The sequence below is a fragment of the Aristolochia californica genome, unplaced genomic scaffold (assembly GCF_029961685.1).
Source record: "Aristolochia californica isolate CCGP_79_NKW_82.1479 unplaced genomic scaffold, dmAriCali1.0.hap1 SCAF_16, whole genome shotgun sequence".
Classification (NCBI taxonomy): domain Eukaryota; kingdom Viridiplantae; phylum Streptophyta; class Magnoliopsida; order Piperales; family Aristolochiaceae; genus Aristolochia; species Aristolochia californica.
The window spans coordinates 11,452,836-11,474,411 of record NW_027181837.1 but is presented as its reverse complement, the minus strand read 5'-3'; positions in this window follow the sequence as shown (position 1 = coordinate 11,474,411).

The window sequence follows — 21,576 nt, the reverse complement described above, 5'->3', positions numbered from 1 at the left end:
TTTCAGTTTTAGGTCATAGGGGTATTTTTGGAATATTTTATTTATAGGGGTATTTTTAGAATATTTATTGTAAACCCTAACAGGGTGAACCCTATTTAAAGGGTAAGAGTAATGAGAAATAGAAGCATTGAAGTATTAAAAATTAGGTTAAATCTAGCGTAAAGTGGCTTAAAGTTCTTCTCAACGAGCTCTAGGGTTTTCAAGCTTCCCTTTGGCTTGATCTTTCGTTTTTTTTCTCCATGTCTCCCTACAATCCCTATTATCCGTACGATAATCCGTGGCAGATCTCAGATCCTCCCAAAGAATCCTTGTGTCAGATCCGGGACCGTAACAATTGGGGTATTTTTGGAATATTTTATTTATAAGGGTATTTTTGGAATATTTTATTTATAGGGGTATTTTTAGAATATTTTATTTATAGGGGTATTTTTGGAATATTTTATTTATAGGGGTATTTTTAGAATATTTATTGTAAACCCTAATAGGGTGAACCTTATTTAAGGGGTAAGAGTAATGATAAATAAAAGCATTGAAGTATTAAGAATTAAGTTAAATCTAGCGTAAAGAGGCTTGAGATCACCTTCTTGATCTCAAGGTTAGGGTTTCCCTAAAAAACCCACGTAATCTCTCACCCTCCATTGATCTTCGTGTTCTCCATGTCTTCCTACTATCTCTACAGTAATGCATGGAAGACCCGTAACCTGTGGTAGATCTCAGATCCTCCCAAAGAATCCTTGTGCCAGATTCGGGACCGTAATAACTGGTATCAGAGCAGGAACACGATGCCCATCGAAGACCCATACTTGGCGATGTACAGACAAGTCCGTGAAATGGCTGAAGATGGTGACACGCCGGAAAGTATACAGATGTGGCGTGCTGGTTGGGTGAAATATTGGCTAACGACGGAGTACAGAGAGGCATTCCTCGGAGAAGATATCTCTGACGGAGTGAAATTATGGCGAATGAAGAGGTATAGAGAGGCATCCCGTGGAAAACTGTCTCTGACGGGAAAAAGGGTAACGCCGAGGCTTCGACTTCGTTTTGTCTATCGATCGAGACTCCTCCAGAGGATTTGGGGGAAACCTCAAATCTAGATTCACCCCAAACGCCTCAGCACCACCATCCACCCTCATCTCCACTAGCGCCGACCACCAACGTCGATTCCGCGATGGCGACCTCCGAAATTGGGGACTCAACATGTCCCAAATCGGAAGGCTATCACAAAATCCCTTCGGCGACACCCACGGAAGACCATTTCCAGGTCCCCCTCAAGTCTGAAAGCTCGCCATTTCGGAACAGATTTCCGAAATCCCGAAATCAAACCTCCCCAACTCACGGCAAACCACACTCCGTTCCGAACGGGAGAGGGAAAATTTTCCAGCCATTCAGACTAGGAAATATTTCCGCGAGCACTCTGTCTCCGCAAATTTCAAAGCGGCGAAGCCTCCAAGGGCTGTTGTTCACCGCCGGAGCAACATGAGACTCCGTGGCATAAATTTCCGCACTGTGCAGTGCCGTGAGGATGGCATACAACTGTCGCCTGCCTTAGTCAGTGTCGTGAGGGAAGAAGCCCAGGTTCCCGCAATATCTGACGGCCGCCCTGTTCGGGATCGACATGAGGATGAGGAAGATTTCCTATTTTCCTAGAAGACCCGTCAGCGAAATTTCCGCCGAAGGAGGAAGATGACTCCCGATTCAAATTTTCCTAAGTTAGGAAATTTTGATCAGCGCAGGAAGCTGAGTTGCGCGCGGGACTGGGCTTCCAGAACCGAGTCAACCCAGGCCAACTCAAACCGGGTCAACTCGAGAAAAAAAAAAAATCTTTCGCTGGCTTGAGGTTCTTCGATACCGCGGTTGACACTTGCGCAGACACTACTTCCGAGCTTGAGGACGAGCTCGTCTTCCAGGGAGGGTGTAATGTTATCCACGCAATAACATTATTATTTTAGTTGTTTTCTTTAATTTACTTTATTTTATTTCAGTTTTAGGTTACAGGGGTATTTTAAGAATATTTTATTATAAGAGTATTTTTTTAATATTTTATTTATAGGGGTAGTTTTAGAATATTTTATTGTAAACCCTAACCGGGTGAACCCTATTTAAGGGGTTAAAGTAATGACAAACGAAAGCATTGAAGTATTAAGAATTAGGTTAAATCTAGCGTATACTAGCTTAAAGTTCTCCTCAACGAGCTTTAGGGTTTTCAAGTTTCCCTTTGGCTTAATCTTTCGTTTTCGTTCTCCATATGTCCCTACAATACTTACTATCCGTACGGTAATCCGTGGCAGATCCAAGATCCTCCCAACAAATCCTTGTGTTAGATCCAAGATCGTAACAACAGAGGTGTGTGCAGCAAGGGAGAGTCACCTTGGAAGGCCTTCAATTAGGAGCCATAAGACACATTGTGAATCCTTGCCTCTGGCAAAAACTGCATGTGGTAGGCAACTGTACCAATGCGGTCCATAACCTGAAAGGGACCATAATACATCAGAGAGAGCTTGTAGCGTTTGGAGGCTGTCAATGACAGCTGCCTGTAGTGTTGGACACGCAGCCATACATAATCTCTTGGAAAAAAGAAGACTTCCCGATGCTTCTTGTCATAATACAACTTCATAGTATGTTGTGCCTCTTGGAGATGAGTGCGCACCTCAGTGAGCAAGGTGTCTCTTTCTGCTAATGCTTGGTCCAAAGTGGCGACCTTGGAGGCACCCGGTTCATATGATAAAAGGTTGGGCGGGTCTCTACCATATACTACCTTGAATGGGGTTGTTCCGAGTGCGCTGTGGTAGGAGGTATTGTAACAGAATTCAGCCCAGGCAAGCCACTTAACCCACCGTTTAGGTGAGTCCCCCACGAAACAACAAAGATATATCTCAATTGTCCTGTTGACGACCTCTGTCTGACCATCTGTCTGCGGATGGTAGGCAGAAGAGAATGCTAACGTTGTGCCCTGCAGCTTGAATAGTTCTTTCCAGAAAGTACTGGTAAAGATGGCATCCATGTCACTTGTAATGGAATTAGGCATCCCATATAAACAGACAATATTATCCATAAAGAGCTGAGTTATGTGAGCTGCAGTGTAAGGATACGCCAGAGGTATGAAATGACCATACTTTGAGAAACGATCAACCACTACAAAGATAACGGATTTTTCGGATGATGAGGGAAGTCCATCTATGAAGTCCATGAAAATATCAGACTAGACATGTGACGGCAGCTGAAGTGGTTGGAGCAACCCAGCTGGACTTAAAGATTTAGCTTTATTCCGTTGAAAAATCTGACAAACCGCCACATAATCGACTAAATTGCGCTTCATACCCCTCCAATAAAATTCCCAACTTATCCGAAAATATGTATTTTGTCGGCCCTCATGTGTACTGTCATGGAAGGAGGCTAAAATGTTGTGAATCAGTGGTGATGTGTGGTGTAGAAAGATCCTATTTTTGAAGAGGACCAGATTATCTTGAACCGACTAATGGTTTGCCGTTGTTCCCTGCTGGATCTCATGACATAAAACAATTTCCAGGTATTGTTGTGTCTCTTCCCGTATAGAATCCAACAAGAGAGCTCTGGGCTGACTTATGGCATGTAATTGCAGCTCTGGAATGTCCCGGCGAGATAAAGCATTAGCCCCCACATTCAAACTCCTAGGTTTATACTCCACAGTAAAGTCAAACTCCATAAGTTTACTTAACCAATGTTGTTGCGGTGAGGTAGTCAGGCGCTGCTCAAGCAGATACTTGAGGTTGCAATGATCAGTGCGAATCAAAAATGGGCACCCCCAGAGATAAGGCCGCCAATGCTATATGACTTTCACTAATTCGATCAGTTCCCTCTCATAAGCTACTAACTTGTGGTGGTGCTGGCCAAGTTGGCGGCTAAAATAAGCAATCAGGTGTCCCTGTTGGTGTAACATTGCAGCAATACCGCCCCCCGAAGCATCACATTCCACCACAAATGACTCATCAAAGTCCGGTAGCTACAAAACTGGGGCGGATGATAAGGCCTCTTTCAACTGCTGAAAGGAATGAGCCGCTGTCTCAGACCAAATAAAGGCATTTTTCTTTAGTAGGTTGTTGAGCGGTGCTGCAATTTGGCCATAGCTGCGAATAAATTTCCTATAATACCTAGCTAAGCCCAAAAATCCCCTTAATGTTGTAATGTATGTGGGAAGAGGCCAATCTGTGATGGCCTGTATCTTACTCTGGTCGACCTTCATCCCCACTGCTGAAATAACGAGGCCCAAGTATGCCACTTCTGAGGTTCCCATAGAACATTTGGACTGATTTAAAACCAAATGATGTGAGCGGATAAGAGTAAATACCTGGTGAAGGTGTTGAAGATGTTCTTCCCAACTGTTGCTATATACCAAAATATCATCGAAAAATACCAAAACGTATTTCCTCAAGAGAGAGGAAAATACCTCATTCATGAATACATGGAATGTGGAAGGCGCATCAGAGAGACCAAATGGCATTACGAGGAACTCGAAATGCCCGTGGTGCGTGCAGAATGTTGTTTTCTCCACATCTGATGGATGAACTCGGATTTGATGATAGCCAGATTTCAAATCGAGCTTGGTAAAAATAGTAGCACCATGTAACTCATCTAGCAACTTGTCCACCACTGGGATGGGAAATTTATCTTTAATCGTATGCGCATTGAGTTGCATGTAATCCACACAAAACCTCCACGACTTATCATGCTTGCGGACCAGTAATACCGGTGAGGAAAAAGGAGACCTGTTGGGCTAAATAATCCCCTAGGCTAGCATCTTTTGGCACTGCCTTTCAATCTCATCCTTCTGTAAGTGGGGGTAACGATAAGGACTCACCACTACAGGTTAAGTGCCCGTTTTCAAACGGATACGGTGATCACAATGCCTAATTGGTGGTAGAGCAGTAGGTTCCTGAAAGATATCCTCAAAGTCTGTAAGTAATTGAGATAACTTACAATTGTCCGTGCTCTGGACCTGAACAACCTGAAGTGCGCAGGGCACTAGTGCTTGTGTGCCATGCAATGTAATCTGGCGATGGCCTTCTGTAAATGATGGTCAAAGCCTGAAAATCCCATAATATTGGCCCCATCAGTTGTAGCCATTTAATTCCCAGTACCAAATCAAAGCCGGACAGTGGAATCACCAGGAAATATGCAATAAATGCATGTCCCTCTATATCAAAGTGTGTGGCTGGAGAGATGCCCACACTGGTAATTTTAGCCCCATTGGCTACTGATACAGAAAGGCCAGTCTATTGCTGGACTACTAACCCAAGTTGTTCTGCCGCTGGCTGACTGATGAAATTATGTGTACTGCCAGAGTCAACTAAAGCAAGTAACTGTAGATGATGTAACTGGGCTTTAACCTGCATAGTACTGGAACTACGCAGACCAGTCATGCCATGAAGGGAAATCTCTGGACCCTCTTGGTCTGTTTCCACAATCTCCTCCTCTGGTAGTATGTCTTCACCATCCTCCCATAGACATATACTGAATAATCTTTTGCATAAGTGACCTTGTACATACTGTTCATCACAATTAAAACAAAGGCCCTTCGGATTTCTCTAATCCATCTCCTGTCTGTTCAGTTTTTTGAAGTAAGGACAAGTGGAGTCGAGTTAGTTGTCCGAGCGTGGTGCTGCACTGGCTCCAGAACGTGGAGGTCCATAATAAGGGGTTGGCGCAGTGGCATTGTGCCTCCTTGGCCAAGCTGGTTTTCTGACCAGTGAATCCTTTAGCACACACTACTTATGCTCAATTGACCTGGCTAAATTCATAACATGGTCCAAATCTGTATGACCATGTAATTCAACTTCCAGTTGTAGAGCTTTTGTCAAACCAACAGTAAAAAATATGAACATACTGTGTGTGACTGACAAACTCATTAGCGCGGGCCAACCGTTCCTGGAAGGTCTTTTGATATACCTCTAGTGATCCAGTTTGCTTATAATTGATTAATTCGCCCAATGGATTGCTACTAGCTAGAGGATCAAACCTCATCATGCATGATTGTCTAAAGGTTGCCCAATCCTGAACCCATTGGTCATTTCGGAATTGGTGGTACCAAAGAAGCGCTTCATCGAGCATGTGGTAGGCGGCCAAATAAACTTTCTCATCCGCAGGTGTTTTTTGATAATAAAAGAATTGATCACACTTGGTTAGCCAAATCAAGGGGTCCTTAGACCCATCATATGTAGGAAAGTCTAGTTTTAAATACCTGGGAACCGTATTTGGTCCCTGAGCGGCAGGCCCCAGATGGGGATTGTGATGACGCATTGGTGATGGTGGAGGAGGTGGTGGGTGGTATTGATGGTGGTCGGCCAGTGGAGAGTAGGTTATCGGCGGTTGTGCTCGTGTACCATTGTCATCTTGTTGCCGAAGGAGAGCTTGGATGGCGATATCCATGGATTTTATGGCCTCACGCATGTCAGATGTTGTCTGATGCACCTCTTCCAGGGATTGAGCCTGAAGGTCTGTCCTCTGGCGATTATCTTCAACTAATTGCCTCAAATCCTCAGGGGAAGAGGAATCCCCAAGGGTGGACTTGTCTGATACCAAGATGTTAGGTTCTTCCCGAGCCATGGATCGAGTCACCCTTCTTCCTCTCTTCCCTCCATATTGAATCTTGACGCTGGAAGAGGATTCTTGTTTCTTGAACGTGGAATGATGGAATTCGGAATGGAATGATTGAGCTTTGAAGGAAGCTCGACCTGGACCTCTGAGGGAGAATCTGGCCTGTTTAATTCTAATTTTCTCAATACTTGCTTTCCCTTCACCTTGATGTCCCCCTAAATAGGGTTGAAGACGGAATTACAAAGTAGACCTATGGGTAAAGTGGTTCACGCCACATTACATCTAAACCAAACCAAACCAAACTAAACCAAACCAAACCAAACCAAATGAAATTACATTAAAAGTAAATTGACATAATTTAATTCCTATGCCTGTGGATAACTCGTGATGCTATGGAGTCCCTAACACCTCCCACATCAAGAGCAAATCTGGAGGGAAGAGAAGGAAGAAGGGTGACGAGATCCATGGCCCAGGAAGATCCCAACATCTTGGTATCAGACAGGTCCACCCTTGGGGATTCCTCTTCCCCAGAGGATTTGCATCAACTTATAGAGGAACAACGTCAAAGGGCAGAGAGACAAAATCAAGCCATCAACGATAATCGCTAGAACACTGCTAACCTTCAATTGGCAATGGCAGCCTTGAATGATTTCGTCTAGCAAATCCTTCGGTGACTGGATGAAGGTGTGGTTCGAGGGCTGCCGCCGCCTGGAAACTACACTCCTTTAGCCGAGCACCACCATCACCACCCGCCATCACCCCCACCACAATTGCACCCCCCACATCCCACAATGGGACCCCATGCACCTGCCCCTAATTCGGTACCATATGTTAAATTGGATTTTTCAACATTTGATGGGTCTACAGACCCCTTGATCTAGTTACATTGATGTGACCAGTTCTTTTACAATCAAAGAACACCTACGGATGACCGGGTCTAGTTAGCCGCATTCCATTTGCTCGATGAAGCGCTTCTATGGTTCCACCAGTTTAAGAATGAACGTATGGTTTAGGATTGGGATTTATTTAAACAATCTTGTATGTTGAGGTTTGGTCCTCCCACTTGTAGCAATCCTTTGGGTGATTTGGTGAATTTAAAATAGACGGGAGCTATTGAATTGTACCAAAAGCACTTTCAGGAATGCTTGGCCCACAGCCAGTACCTACACAGTAGCTCACATCTGGCGCATCCCTACACAGTAGCTCACATCGCCTAGCTCTTCATGGATTATATTGTTCGATTACATGGGGTGCATGCATCCATTACTAGTGATAGAGACGCCATCTTCACCTGTACTTTTTGGAAGGAACTCTTCAAACTGCAAGACACCAAGTTGGCTTTCTCTTCTGCCAACCACCCGCAGATCGATGGCCAGACAGAAGTCGTCAATAGAACTATTGAGATGTACCTCCGTTGTTTTGTGGGAGACTCGCCTAAACGGTGGGTTAAGTGCCTGACATGGGCAAAATTTTGTTATAATACTTCCTACTATAGCGCTCTTGGCACAACTCCTTTCAAGGTAGTGTATAGTCGTGATCCACCCCGGCTCTTATCGTATGAACCCGGTTCTTCCAAGGTGGCCACTCTGGACTAGGCCCCAGCAGAAAGGGACGATATGCTCAATTAGGTGCGCACTCACCTCCAAGCAGCCCAACAAGCAATGAAACACTCTTTTGATAAAAAAACATCGGGAAGTGGTCTTCTCTCCAGGGGATTATGTGTGGCTTCGTCTCTAACACTACCGGCAACTATCCCTCACGATCTCAAAGCCTCACAAATTATCCCCTAAATTTTATGGGCCCTTTCAAGTACTGGACCTCATTGGCACAATAGCCTACCGCTTGCAACTACCCCCCAGATGTTAAGCTCCACAATGTTTTTCATGTATCGCAATTGAAGGCCTTCAATGGCGACTCTCCATTCCTACACACACCTTTGCCACCGCTGCAAGAGGGTCGGGTACTTTCTACTCTAGCTCAGGTGTTGCAAGCTCGCCGCATTCAGGGCGACTGGGAGATTCTCATGCAGTGGGCTGAGACAAACCCCATTGACACTACCTGGGAGTCCCTGGTGTCCTTTTGAGTTCTCTACCCCACCTTCAAGCTTGAGGACAAGCTCTTTCTCTAGGAGGGGAGCTTGAGGACAAACTCTTTCTCCAGGAGGGGGGGTGATGTTATGAACTCCATAGCATCCCAGGTAATAATCAGGCGTAGAAATTAAATTATGGAATTTTCCTTTTTATGTATGTTGGTTTTGGTTCGGATTGGTTTGATTGTAATTTCCGTGAACTGAGTGACCCATGGGTCAGGTTTGTCATTCCGTCCCTAATCCTATTTATAGGGGAGAAGGGCTTAATGAAGAATTAAGCATTGAATCAAGTAGAAAGTTAGAGGTCGGATTCTCCCTCCTAAGGTCTAGGTCGAGCCTCCTTCAAGGCTCAATTCGCTTTCACCATTCCACGTTCTAAACACCGAAAACTCCTTCCACGTCAATAGCAAATCTAGAGGAAAGAGAAGGAAAAAGGGTGACGAGATCCATGGCCCGGGAAGATCCCAACACTTACCCCAACCATTCTCTCTATGTCATTTATCTGCTTAGGAATAAGGAGCTTCAAACCCAACTGCAAGACATGGTGGACAACAGAATGTTGAGCACCACCAAAAAATAGAATTGGTATATCATGTTGAATAATGTTTTGCAGCACTGTTTTCTGCACTGCCACAGCAACACTGTTTTCTTGGCTGTCTGGCAGCACTGTTTTCTGCACTGGCACAATAGACATCATTTTTTTGAAGAACCCATGAGCCTCTTCAGGTGGCCTGTTATGTGCTAACCCCGATGTACTGAGAACAGCCACCCTGAAGTCACAGTTTTGTGTTGTTGGAGCCAGTCCAAGTTCTTCACATTGGCCAGCATGCTGTACTTACCATGAGCATAAGCACTGAACAGACACAGGTAAGTGATCTCATCTAGTCCAACGGTATGAGTTTTCATTTTACCAAACATTTCTAGTGACTCTCTGCATAACCCATGTGCTGCAAAACCAGCAGCTTCCTCTATGGGATCCATTACTATCGAAACCCAGAACTAAGGCTGTCAAAGACAAAAAAAAATTCTGGAGCAGCTGCTCAATTACAACCAAAGAGTTATCTAGCAATTCACATTTTGCATATAAATTCAGAAAGGTAGTGCATAGATTATCAGTCAATTCCAACCTATTCCTTGTTATGCAGAATTGAACCCATTTGTCAGTGTAAACAGGTCCAAGAATGGCACCTGCAGCAAGAACCCCGATTACATTTATTGCTGTCCCTGTGTGGCAAGAATCAGCAACATCCAGCATAGGACTATATTTATTTCCCACAACAACAGATAATTTTGTTTCATAAGTCCTGCATTTGAGCTTTGCATCTCTTGCCACTGCTACTTCTAAATTCAGGACTGTCACAGTCCCATCATTCTGCATACATAATGTATAAACATTATCTTCATCCTTTCTATCGGTTTTTATTTTCTGCTGTGGTGCCCCGTTCTGCACTGTCACAGCAGCAGCAAATTTAAAAGTTGTCATCCACTCAGTCGTCATGTATCCCACTGAGCATGCCAACATATATCTGCACTGCAACAACAGCAACAAAAAAAAATTGACTGTAGCCATCCCACACTTTGCATACACATCCAGATTTCCAGAATTAACAGCACCTGTTTCATTCTGCTCAGCTTCTTCAAAATTCTTACTGTCAGTTTTCATCTTCTGCACACAAGCCCCACTGCTAAAATGTTTGGAACAGAATTTGAATTTTTATAAAGTGACTGCTATATACATCAAGGCCTGCTTTGTCTTGCAATAATTGCAAGCATCTAAACAACCAACAGTAATTGGAAGTGTCTCTCCTGTCCAACCCAAGTTTGCATACCCATGAATCAATGCACTGGACCCAAAAGTTGCAGATTCAAAACCAAGACCTGCAGTGTTTGCTTTTGGTAGAAACAGGTCGGTGGATTTGAAATCGTGTAATTTTATACGATCCCTTTTATTCTCTACATATTTCAGGTTTTGCTCATCTGCATACTTTCTAAAAGTTTTAACTGTCTGCTGTTGTGCCCGTCTGCACTGCAACAGCAGCAGAAATTTGAAATTTCGTCAGTCGGTTCATTCTAACAGTCTCCCCATTATTACTCACGTTGGCTACCCTCCCATTTCTAGAACTCACGCCTGATTGAAGAATTGCCACTATCAGTGGCCGAGCAGCATACATGGGACCCAGAAAATTAAACACAGTTTTCAGATTGACTGTTACTGCTGGAAAAATGAAAAAGAACAAACGCACAGGTTCTGTTCTCATTAACCATAATAAAAATCATCACCCATAGCATATTCTCTACCATTTCCAGAAAACCCAAAAAGTTTCCATCTCGCATTGTAAACAGAAAAACCTGAATTTTGTCAAAATTGGAGTAATCTCTTTGTTGCTCTGCTTCACGGAACAATCCCAACGCCATTAGAGAGGTATTTTGTAAAACATCGGGGGATTTGAGAAAGGAGAAAACGAAATTTGGAGAAATTCATCTCAGGATCTTACCCCAAATTTTGTTAAAGTCGGGTTCCCGCTATGTTGCCAAGACCGAGAGTGAGCATGAGAGTCCCAACCGGACCTTTTTCCGACGAAGCCTCACTTTTTTCTGATGGCGAACATTAGCCCTTCGGGGCTTCTCCGCTTGGGGATTTTCTGTCTCATGGTCTGAGAGGCGTTTTGCTTCCCGTGAGAAGGGGGTTGTTGATGCGGAACCCAAATCAGCCCTTCCCGTGAGAGGCGTATCTAAGAAACGTTTGCTGGTCGGAAGAGTCGCTGGAAATTTTTCCGTCTCCTGTTCGGGATGGAGTTTTGCTTGCCGTGAGCAGGGTCTTTTGATTTCGGATTTTCTCGGTCCCATTTCCATGCTTGGGATTTTTGCGCTGGACTTCTCTACTCGAAGATTTTCAGTGTCCCCGATTTCTTATTTCCTAACTCCTTCCACAAAAATTCGATCACGCCTGGCTCCCATTCGTATTTCCCATTGTAAGTCTGTCGAGTTTCTAGTTAAGAATTGGAATTTGATCCGACTGTTGCGAGATCTGAGTGAACCTCGTCTCGTTTTTTGCCTCTGCCTCTATGACCGTAATCTGCCCTCTAACAGCTCACTCTTTCTGGTCTTCCCCATGTTACCTGGCTCTAATATCAGTTGTTACGGTCTTGGATCTGACACAACAATTCCTAGGGAAAACGAAAAGAAAGATGAAAATCAAGCTGATAGAAAGCTTGAAAACTATTGAATTTAGGATCCCTTTTCCATAATTCCGAGCAAGAGAAAGAAGACAAAAAGACAAAAAGGGAAGAAGAACTCTCGGGTAGAGAGAAGAAAAAATAAAAGAGTAAAGAGAGGTTGCACCAAGCAAAGAGAGAGAGAGAAAAAGTAACTCGAGAATGAGATGTGTAACCGGTATTCCCGGATCTAACATAGGGAGGAAGACGATGCATAGGAAGGATCGCAGTGAGCTTTTGGGCTTTTGAAGGAGCTCCCCTTAGGCCTCATGAGAGGGAGAACTGACCTCGTTTAATCTACTGTTTAACCTACTGAAATTTCTTTTACATTCATTACCTTAAGAGTTTAGGCAAAAATTACAAAAATGCCCTGAGGCATATTTAAACCCAAAAGGCATAAAACAGAAAATAAACTAAATGACTAATTAATTGACTCAGTTAGGGTAATTGACTCAACCATGGTGTCTCAGCCTGACTCGGCACACTATTTGGTCCATAACATCTCATCCCTCCTAGAGAATGAGCTTGTCCTCGAGCTCGAAGTAGAGTATGCCTGCCGAAATGTATCCTCCCCTGGTTTGCTCCGTGAGTCGTAGGTTCCACCTGAAAAAAAAAAAACAAATTTTTTTTTTGGATGATGAAATGGTCTTGTCAACCAAAACCCAGAGGCATGTCAGGAACCTCATCACTACAAATCTCTCTTATGTCAGTACCATGCAATGCAGCGGGTGCAAAGCCAGGTGACATGGCTGTGGAGACCGGGTGATCATCCTTATACTCGTCACTGTGTTTAGTCACCTGGGCAGACTCCGTGTGTTGTCCCCAACGACTATGTGCTTCGTGATGGTTGCTGAGAGAAAAGCCAGGTGGTTCACTGGGCTCACCACCAGAACACGGATTCTTCGTGTGAGGAGAAACTGTAAGAGATCCATGACAGTCTGTATCATCAGACTGTTGATTGTTGGGCAACAATAAGTCTTCAACTGGTTCCTTCCCCTTTGGGTTTGATAACTGGTTGTAAACAGATTCAACTGCCTCTGCAATTTCATTTTTCAGGCCATCACTAGATTTAAAAACAGCCCACAGAACCTAGGGAGGGTCCTGGTCTTGACCATCCCCAGGAAAACCTGTTGTTGATGCAGCTCTTTGGACAACACCACTGTCAAAGTGCATTAGGACAATTATATCAGTGTACTCTTCGACATGTCGTATGGGAGCCTCCAGTGGTTCTCCTTTCGGTGTTGTAGAAAATTGCAGAGCCTGATCAGTTGTCAAAACTTCAACCCTAGAGTTCACCTCAATAATAGAGCAAATTGGCAAACCTTCACCATAGGCAACAACATCTGTGCACTCGAACTTAAGAATTTTTTTTTTTTTTGCCAAATTCAATTCCAGGTTCTACTGCAGGGTTGACATTGTTGTGGACTCAATAACACACCGAGTCACACAACGAAGGAGGCAACAACAAATCACTCAATAGGATTTATTTCGTATATTACTTTGAGTAGGATTTATTTCTTATATTGTTTTAAGTATAAGTTATTTCTAATTACTTTTATATGTAGGGGCATTATGGGGAATTATTGTAACCCTAACCCTAAAACTCCATGACGTGATCTATTTAAGGGAAATGAATGAATGAAATAGGTAAGCTTTGAGATTTTAGAATAACCTAGTGTAAACAGGTTGAGATCACCTCTTGATCTCGAGTTTAGGGTTTACTCAAAAAATCCAACCTATCCTTCATCATCCATTGCCATCCATCTTCACCCAACTTCATCCATCATCATCTATACTAAGAAGAGGAACTTTCTGCCCCTTTTCCGAGCCCAAAGAGGAGGTTTGTCCTCCTTCTCGGCAGTAGCAGCAAGAGGGGCCTTAATTCCTCCTTCATCGAGCAGAAAAGTGAGCATCTTCATCCTCAGATCTGGAGTAATCCTGGTGCAACGTGGGAGCTGATCACAACAGCAAAGAAGAGGTAATAATCTAGCCCAAAATCGTGTTTCAAGTTAATTCAGAAAGAAGAATTGCACTCTTAGCTAGAGAAGAAACAAAGAAGGCCAAACCTTCTTTTCCGTGAGCAAGAAAAGAGAGTAGCTTGCTCTAGCAAGCTCAGCGTTGCTGTGGGGTACCCATCACAACAACTAGATAGGACCATCAAAAGAGGAGCTTTCCTCCTGGACGAGCACTAGTCAAAGAGAAAGACTCATATACAGACCCTTGATGTAAAGTGAGCTTAAATTTTGAGTGTTGGAGTCTCAAGTTCCACGCCATGTTACTCAATCCATGAACCGGGACCGTAACAACTTGGGATCAGAGCAAGGTAACATGGGGGATAATATCAGCAATGACGAAATCCAAATCAGGATACAAAAGATAGAAGATAGCCTTGAAATAGCACAACCAGTGTTGGGGAAGGTTTGTAGTTTGGAAGAAGCAATAGCCGAGTCATCAACATGCTAACGGAGTTGAGGGCAGAGATACATCAGAGTCCAGAGGTGAGAGAGGTTGCTCAACCATATCACAGAAGAGATGAGCAATGGTCTGGGCGCATTATTGTCCAAGGACCCCAACATGGAGGCACAGTTCCAAGGTACACCAAGTTAGAGTTTCCCTCTTTCAATGGTTCAGTTGATCCCTCAATTTGGTTGCATAGATGTCAAAGTTTTTTTTTTAACCAAGGGACTACTGAATGGGATAAGGTGCAACTGGCCTCATTCCATATGACAGATGTAGCTATGTTATAGGTTACTCAAGTAGAGAAAGAGAGACCAGGGATGACTTGGGGAGAATTTAAAAATCTATGCACAGTTAGATTTGGCTCTCCCGCCAACAGCAACCCCCTGGGAGAGTTAGTCCTATTGCGACAAACTAGTTCGGTGGAACAATTTAAAAAATTGTTCCAGGAAAAGTTGGCTCGTGCTGGTGAGAGGGTATTGGTTGACCAGCAGGTCTCCCTATTCACAACGGGTCTCAATGAGTATTTACGGCTAGAGGTAGAACTCCTTATGCCTACGGATTTAGCTCGTGCAATGAATATGGCACGAGCAATGGAACAACGACAACATTTGCAACAATGTAAGCCGGGTTGGTCGAGTGAGAGGAACACTTCCTCCACGTGGCAAGGGCACCGCTATACTTCATCTCAGGGAGCATCTCCAGCAGCCCCATCCAGACACACTCTGACTACGACTCACGTAGCCGATCCCCGCCCTGGTAATCCTCTACCAAGCTTTATAAAAAAATTAATGAGTGCGGAGATGGCAGAAAGGCGGTCCAAAAATTTATGTTATAAATGTGATGAGCAGTATCGGGTAGGACACCAATGTAAACGATTATTTTGGCTTGAAGTGGAGGATTCAAAGGATCCAGATGAGCCAAAGGATATTATCGAGGAGGAACCACTGGAGATATCCTTGCATGCTATTACTGGCCAGAAATCGCCTAATACAATGCAAGTCCGAGTTCATGTCATCGGCCAAGAACTGGTGGGACTAGTCGACTCGGGGAGTACACACAATTTTTTGAGTTTGACAACCGCACAACATCTCTAGCTCCAGATACACACTCATCCGACAGCCACCGTCTCAGTGGCCAATGGTGAGAAGGTTCCTAGCTATGGGATTAGTAAGGCGATAACTTTTTCCATTGGCTCTACTTCATTTAATTCTGAAATTTTTGTTACTCCCCTGGCGGGATATGATATGGTATTAGGCATTAAATGGTTACAAACGTTGGGGCCCATTCTATGGGACTTTTCGGCCTTAACCATGAGCTTTGATTTGGCCGGGAGTCAGGTGCTCTTACAGGGCCCATCGCATGCACACTTTGCAGACACAGGAACAACCTGACAGTACTAGTGAGGGTCCCGTTGAGGAGTTCTCTGACCTCTTTCAGGAGCCTTCGAGTTTGCCTCCCCTGAGGCACTATGACCACAGGATCTATCTGAAACCAGGATCTGAGGTAGTGGTCGTGCGACCGTACCGTTACCCACACCTTCAGAAGGACGAGATAGAACGTTTGTGCCAGGAGATGTTGAAACATGATCTTATTCATCCCAATCACTCCTCGTTCTCTTCACCCATCTTATTTGTGAGGAAACATGATGGGACATGGAGGTTTTGCGTGGATTATCAGGAGTTGAACATGCAGACAGTAAAAGACAAGTTTTTGATTCCGGTAGTGGATGAGCTCCTGGATGAGTTACATGGGTCGTGGTTATTCACTAAACTCGACCTCCGTTCGGGATACCATCAGGTCCGGATGCACCCCTCTGATATCGAGAAGACGGCGTTCCGCACGCACCATGGCCACTTTGAGTTTGTCATCATGTCGTTCGGGTTATCCAATGCACCCTCCACTTTTCAAGCTTTGATGAATGAGGTATTTAGCCCCTATCTTCGAAAATTTGTTCTTGTATTTTTCAATGATATTTTGATATATAGCAAGTTGTTTGAGGAGCACTTGGCACACTTGAGGACTATTTTCGATTTTTTACGAGCACATCAGCTCTATTTGAAACATTCCAAGTGTTCTTTTGCGGCTTCACATGTGGGGTATCTGGGAAATATTATCTCACATGAGGGGTTACGATGGATCCCAAGAAGATCCGAGCTATTCATGAGTGGCCGCAACCACAGTCCTGTCTGCATTACGAGGTTTTTTGGGTCTTGCAGGCTACTACCGCAAATATATTCAGAACTATGGGCCAGTGGTAGCACCATTGACCAGTCTACTCAAGAAAAATTCCTTTATTTGGAATGAGGAGGCCACCAAGTCGTTTGTGGCACTCAAATCTGCCCTCGCATCTGCGCCAGTATTTCAACTTCCCAACTTTGATGAATTATTTGTGGTAGAGTGTGACGCTTTGGGCGTGGGTATTGGGGCCGTTTTACAGCAGCCGGGCCATCCTATTGCGTATTTTAGCAAATAGTTGGCAATCCGTCATCACAAGATAGCAGCCTATGAGCGCGAATTGATTGGGTTGGCCAAGGCGGTCCAACATTGGAGGCCTTATCTCTGGGGCCGGGCTTTTCTCATACGCATGGATCACTACAGCCTTAAATTCCTACTAGAACAGTGTTCGACGATGTCGCCATAGCAGCACTGGATCAGTAAGTTGTTGGGGTTTGACTTCTCGGTGGAATATCGTGCGGGGAGATTAAATAAGGCGGCATATGCCTTGTCACGGTGTTTTGAGGATCAGCAGTTGGTCTATTCGATCAGCCAACCGAGATGTCTCATTCTGGACTTGGTGAGAGACACATATGCCACTGACCCTGCACTACAGGAACTGCATCAGAAGATTTTGGGAGGGACAATGAATTCGAAGTGGTCCATCCAGGATTCACTTATTTATTACAAGCAACGGCTATTCCTTCCACCTGAGTCCGAGTTGATTCCAGCTATTCTCTTGGCCTACCATGACAGTACACACGAGGGGATATAGAAGACCTTGCACAGAATTCGAGCTAATTTTTACTGGAAAGCCATGAAACCCTCTATTGCGACTTATGTGGGTGACTGTCAAGTCTACCAGCACAACAAAGCCGAACACTTGAGTCCAGCCGGTCTTCTCCAGCCTCTGGCCCTTCCTACGCAAGTTTGGGCCGACATTTCAATGGATTTTGTGGAAGGTCTACCCCTGTCCTCCGAAAGATCCATACTTTTCGTGGTGGTTGATAGATTTTCCAAGTACGAACATTTTATACTGCTGGCTCATCCTTATATAGCAACACGGGTTGCTCAGACTTTCCTGGAGTAGATAGTCCGCTTACATGACATTCCAGAATCCATTGTGAGTGACAGAGATGCAGTTTTTATGAGCACCTTTTGGCGGAAACTTTTTCGCTTGAGCGGGACTAAATTGAAGTTCTCCTCCGCATATCATCCACAGACAGACGGGCAGACAGAGGTGGTGAACCGCACCATCGAGATGTATCTACGGTGTTTGGTGGGTGATCGTCCGCGACAATGGGTTCAATGACTTCCGTGGGCCGAATACTATTACAACACTTCGTTCCACTCTGCTTTGTAATCCACTCCTTTTCGGGTTATATAAGGCCGGGATCCACCTCGCCTTCTCTCGTACAACCCAGGGTCCACCCGTGTGGACACGATTGATCAGGCACTCATGGACCGGGATCTGCTGCTATAGAATATCACAGAACGGTTACGATGCGCCCAAGCTCGGAAGAAGGATGTCTACGACAAAGGCCATTGTGAGGTCTTTGAGGTTGGGGAGTATGTGTGGCTATAGCTCCAACCCTACCATTAGCAGTCTCTTGCGGGACCTCCACGTCATAAGCTCTCTCCCCGATTTTTCGGGCCATTTCCCATTCTTCGACGCGTGGGACCAATCGCCTATCAACTCAAATTACCGGACATGGCCAAAATTCATGATGTGTTTCATGTCTCTCTTTTGAAGCCACATTCCGGGGTGCAGCCTACATCCGCTCCATTCCTACCACAGGTTGATCATGGCGAGGTTATTCTTAACCCAGCTGCAGTGTTACGCGCGTGGCTGACCAATTACCATTGGGAGATTCTCGTTCAGTGGACGGACACTGACCCCAATGCTGCCACATGGGAATGTGTCGACATCTTCAAAAAGGTCTACCTAGCTTTTGAGCTTGAGGACAAGCTCTTTCTCCATGGGGAAGCAGATGTTGTGGACTCAATAGCACACCGAGTCACACAACGAAGGAGGCAACAACAACTCACTCAATAGGATTTATTTCTTATATTACTTTGAGTAAGATTTATTTCTTATATTATTTTTAAGTAGGAGTTATTTCTAATTACTTTTATATGTAGGGGCATTATGGGGAATTATTGTAACCCTAACCCTAAAACTCTATGACGTGATCTATTTAAGGGAAAAGAATGAATAAAATAGGTAAGCTTTGAGATTTTAGAATAACCTAGTGTAAACAGGTTGAGATCACCTCTTGATCTCGAGTTTAGGGTTTACTCCAAAAATCCAACTTATCCTTCATCCTCCATTGCCATCCATCTTCACCCAACTTCATCCATCATCATCCATACTAAGAAGAGGAGCTTCCTGCCCCTTTTTTTAGCCCAAAGAGGAGGTCTGTCCTCCTTCTCGGCAGCAACAGCAAGACGGGCCTCAATTCCTCCCTTATCGACAGAAAACTGAGGATCTTCATCCTCAGATCTTGAGCAATCTGGTGCAACATGGGAGCTGATCACAACAACAAAGAAGAGGTAATAATCTATCCCAAAATCATGTTTCAAGTTAATTCAGAAAGAATAAATGCGCTCTTAGCTAGAGGAGCAACAAAGAGGGCCAAATCCTCTTTGCCGTGAGCAAGAAAAGAGAGCAGCTTGCTCTAGAAAGCTCAGCGTTGTTGTCGGGTATCCTACCTATCATAGCAACTCGTTAGGACCATCAAAAGAGGAGCTTTCCTCCTGGCTGAGCACTGGTCAAAGAGAAAGACTCATATACAAACCCTTGACGTGAAGTGAGCTTAAATTCTGAGTGTTGGAGTCTCAAGTTCCAAGCCGTGTTACTCGATCCATGACCCAGGATAGTAAAAGACATCGTGTACAGAACTAGACTTTATTTCTGTTGTCTCAACTGAGGCACTTCTAATAGCAGAAACATGTAGCACTGATTCCGCTTGCTCCACATACCCAAGAGTAGGTTGAGCTCGACTGCATACTTCTGCATGCTTCCCAATTGGCATCAACATGTCACACTGAGACCCACTCTAATCATTGCTATGGGTCCACAACGCATACTTTACCCGGTGGGGCATTGTTGTTGTCCAATCAAGGTTCACATAAACCATAACCCCACTGGCAATAGCCTGCTGTGCAGAATCAATAAATCTATCTCCATACTTTGGAGAACCAAGAATTGACAAATTTAAATGACTATCATGTGAATCTCCAATCACAGCAAGGCTGTTAGAACTACCAGTTAAGAGAGCATATAGACCACGCAACACATTTATCAAGTTCACTACAAAAACCTTGCGTGAAGCAATTAGACCAAACTCAGAAACCAATTCGTGCAACTGCTCGTCATTTGTGCTATGAATCAGGTTCTTCCAGTACAGGTTTACCGCTTGGAACCTCTCCCTTTCTAGTTTCCTCTGAGCCATCCCAAAATACAACTCCTTGGCATCAATTTGTATGTCATGAAGATCTTCAACGATAAGAGAAGCCTCTGCTGCATGCTCAAAATTAACAAATCCAAAACATTGGAATTTCCCATCTCCTTCCCCCAGTACTATAGCGCTGGGTATGTTTCCATACCCACCAAATTTGTGCTTCAAATGTGCAGCACCCATATCAGCAATTATGGCAACCGTTCCCGACGTCCCCAGAAAAAATCCCTCTCAGAAGTCATACACACCCGCCATAATTGAACCAAAATGGTACGGTTTCTTTGCCTCCCGGAACAGAGAACCTCCCGGCCAAAAATTTGAGCAGCGTTGCTCAGCCCCTTCACCCCCATGGAAAAACCGTTGAGACAGAAAATTCATTGGCGTTTCAGAGGCTTACCCCAAATGACGTTGAAGTGGGTTCCCTGCGGGACTGCCAAGAGCTAGAATGGGAGGGGTAGGTGGTGGCCGGAAGTTAAATCCCACCAGACTTGCTTCCGATGGCGCCGATGGAGCCGCCTTCGTGTCCGGTGGCAAAGACCAGCCCTTGTGGGCTTCGCCGCTTGGGGATTTTTCGAGACAGAGAGCTCTCAAAAACACACCCTGGTTGGAAGAATCGTCGGAAGGCATTCTGCTAGTCGTGAGGAGGGGTTTTGGGAGGTCGAACCGTTGGGGGCAGAAGACCCTCCCGCTCTCCCAAAATCAGAGTTCCAGCCGGCGGATTTCTGAAGTGGTGAGGCAGATTTCATACTTGAGAATGACTGCGAGTTTTGATGTGCAGGGTCTCTGTCGTCGGATTTTGGAAGGTCGAAAAGCATTTCCAATACAATGAGCTCGCGGATGTCCAGCATGTCTGTTTGAAAGGACGAACAAAAGAAAGGTTGAATGCGTCCTTCTGTGGTGCAGGAAGAATTTCTACTGTTCGTGAGAAGGGAATTTGGGAGGTCAAACCCAAATTAGCCGGGACCGACGAAGGTGGTGCTGAATACCCTTCTGATTGCGGAATAGCGGAGTCCCCGATGTCGAATGTCACCGCCGCTGGAGAGACGGTGCGCTCGCTGAAGTTTTTGACCACCGACATCCATTTTTGGGTCTCCTGCCTGTCCGAGGGAGAGATAGAGCCAGTTTCTTCCTTAGCAAAAATTTTTTTGGTGTAATCTGCACTCCATTCCCGTATTCTCTCCCTAATCTGGAAGAGAGGTGTTCTTGCCCACACTCTTTCCATTTCTCTGTTTGCCTACCTCCACTCATGGAAGGACATTTCTCTTTCCATCGCCATCCATTCTTCTTGGCTCATCGTGTTCCCGCTCTGATGCCAGATGGTATGCCCGGATCTAACACAATGAGGAAGACGATAAATAGGAAGGATCGCTGTGAGGTTTTGAGCATTTGAAGGAGCTCCCCTTAGGCCTCGTGAGAGGGAGAACCTGGCCTCATTTAATCTACTATTTAACCTACTGAAATTTCTTTTCCATTCATTACCTTATGATGCATACAAATAGTTCACGCCAACAAGAGTTTAGGCAAAAATTAAAAAAAATGCCCCTGAGGCATATTTAAACCCAAAAAG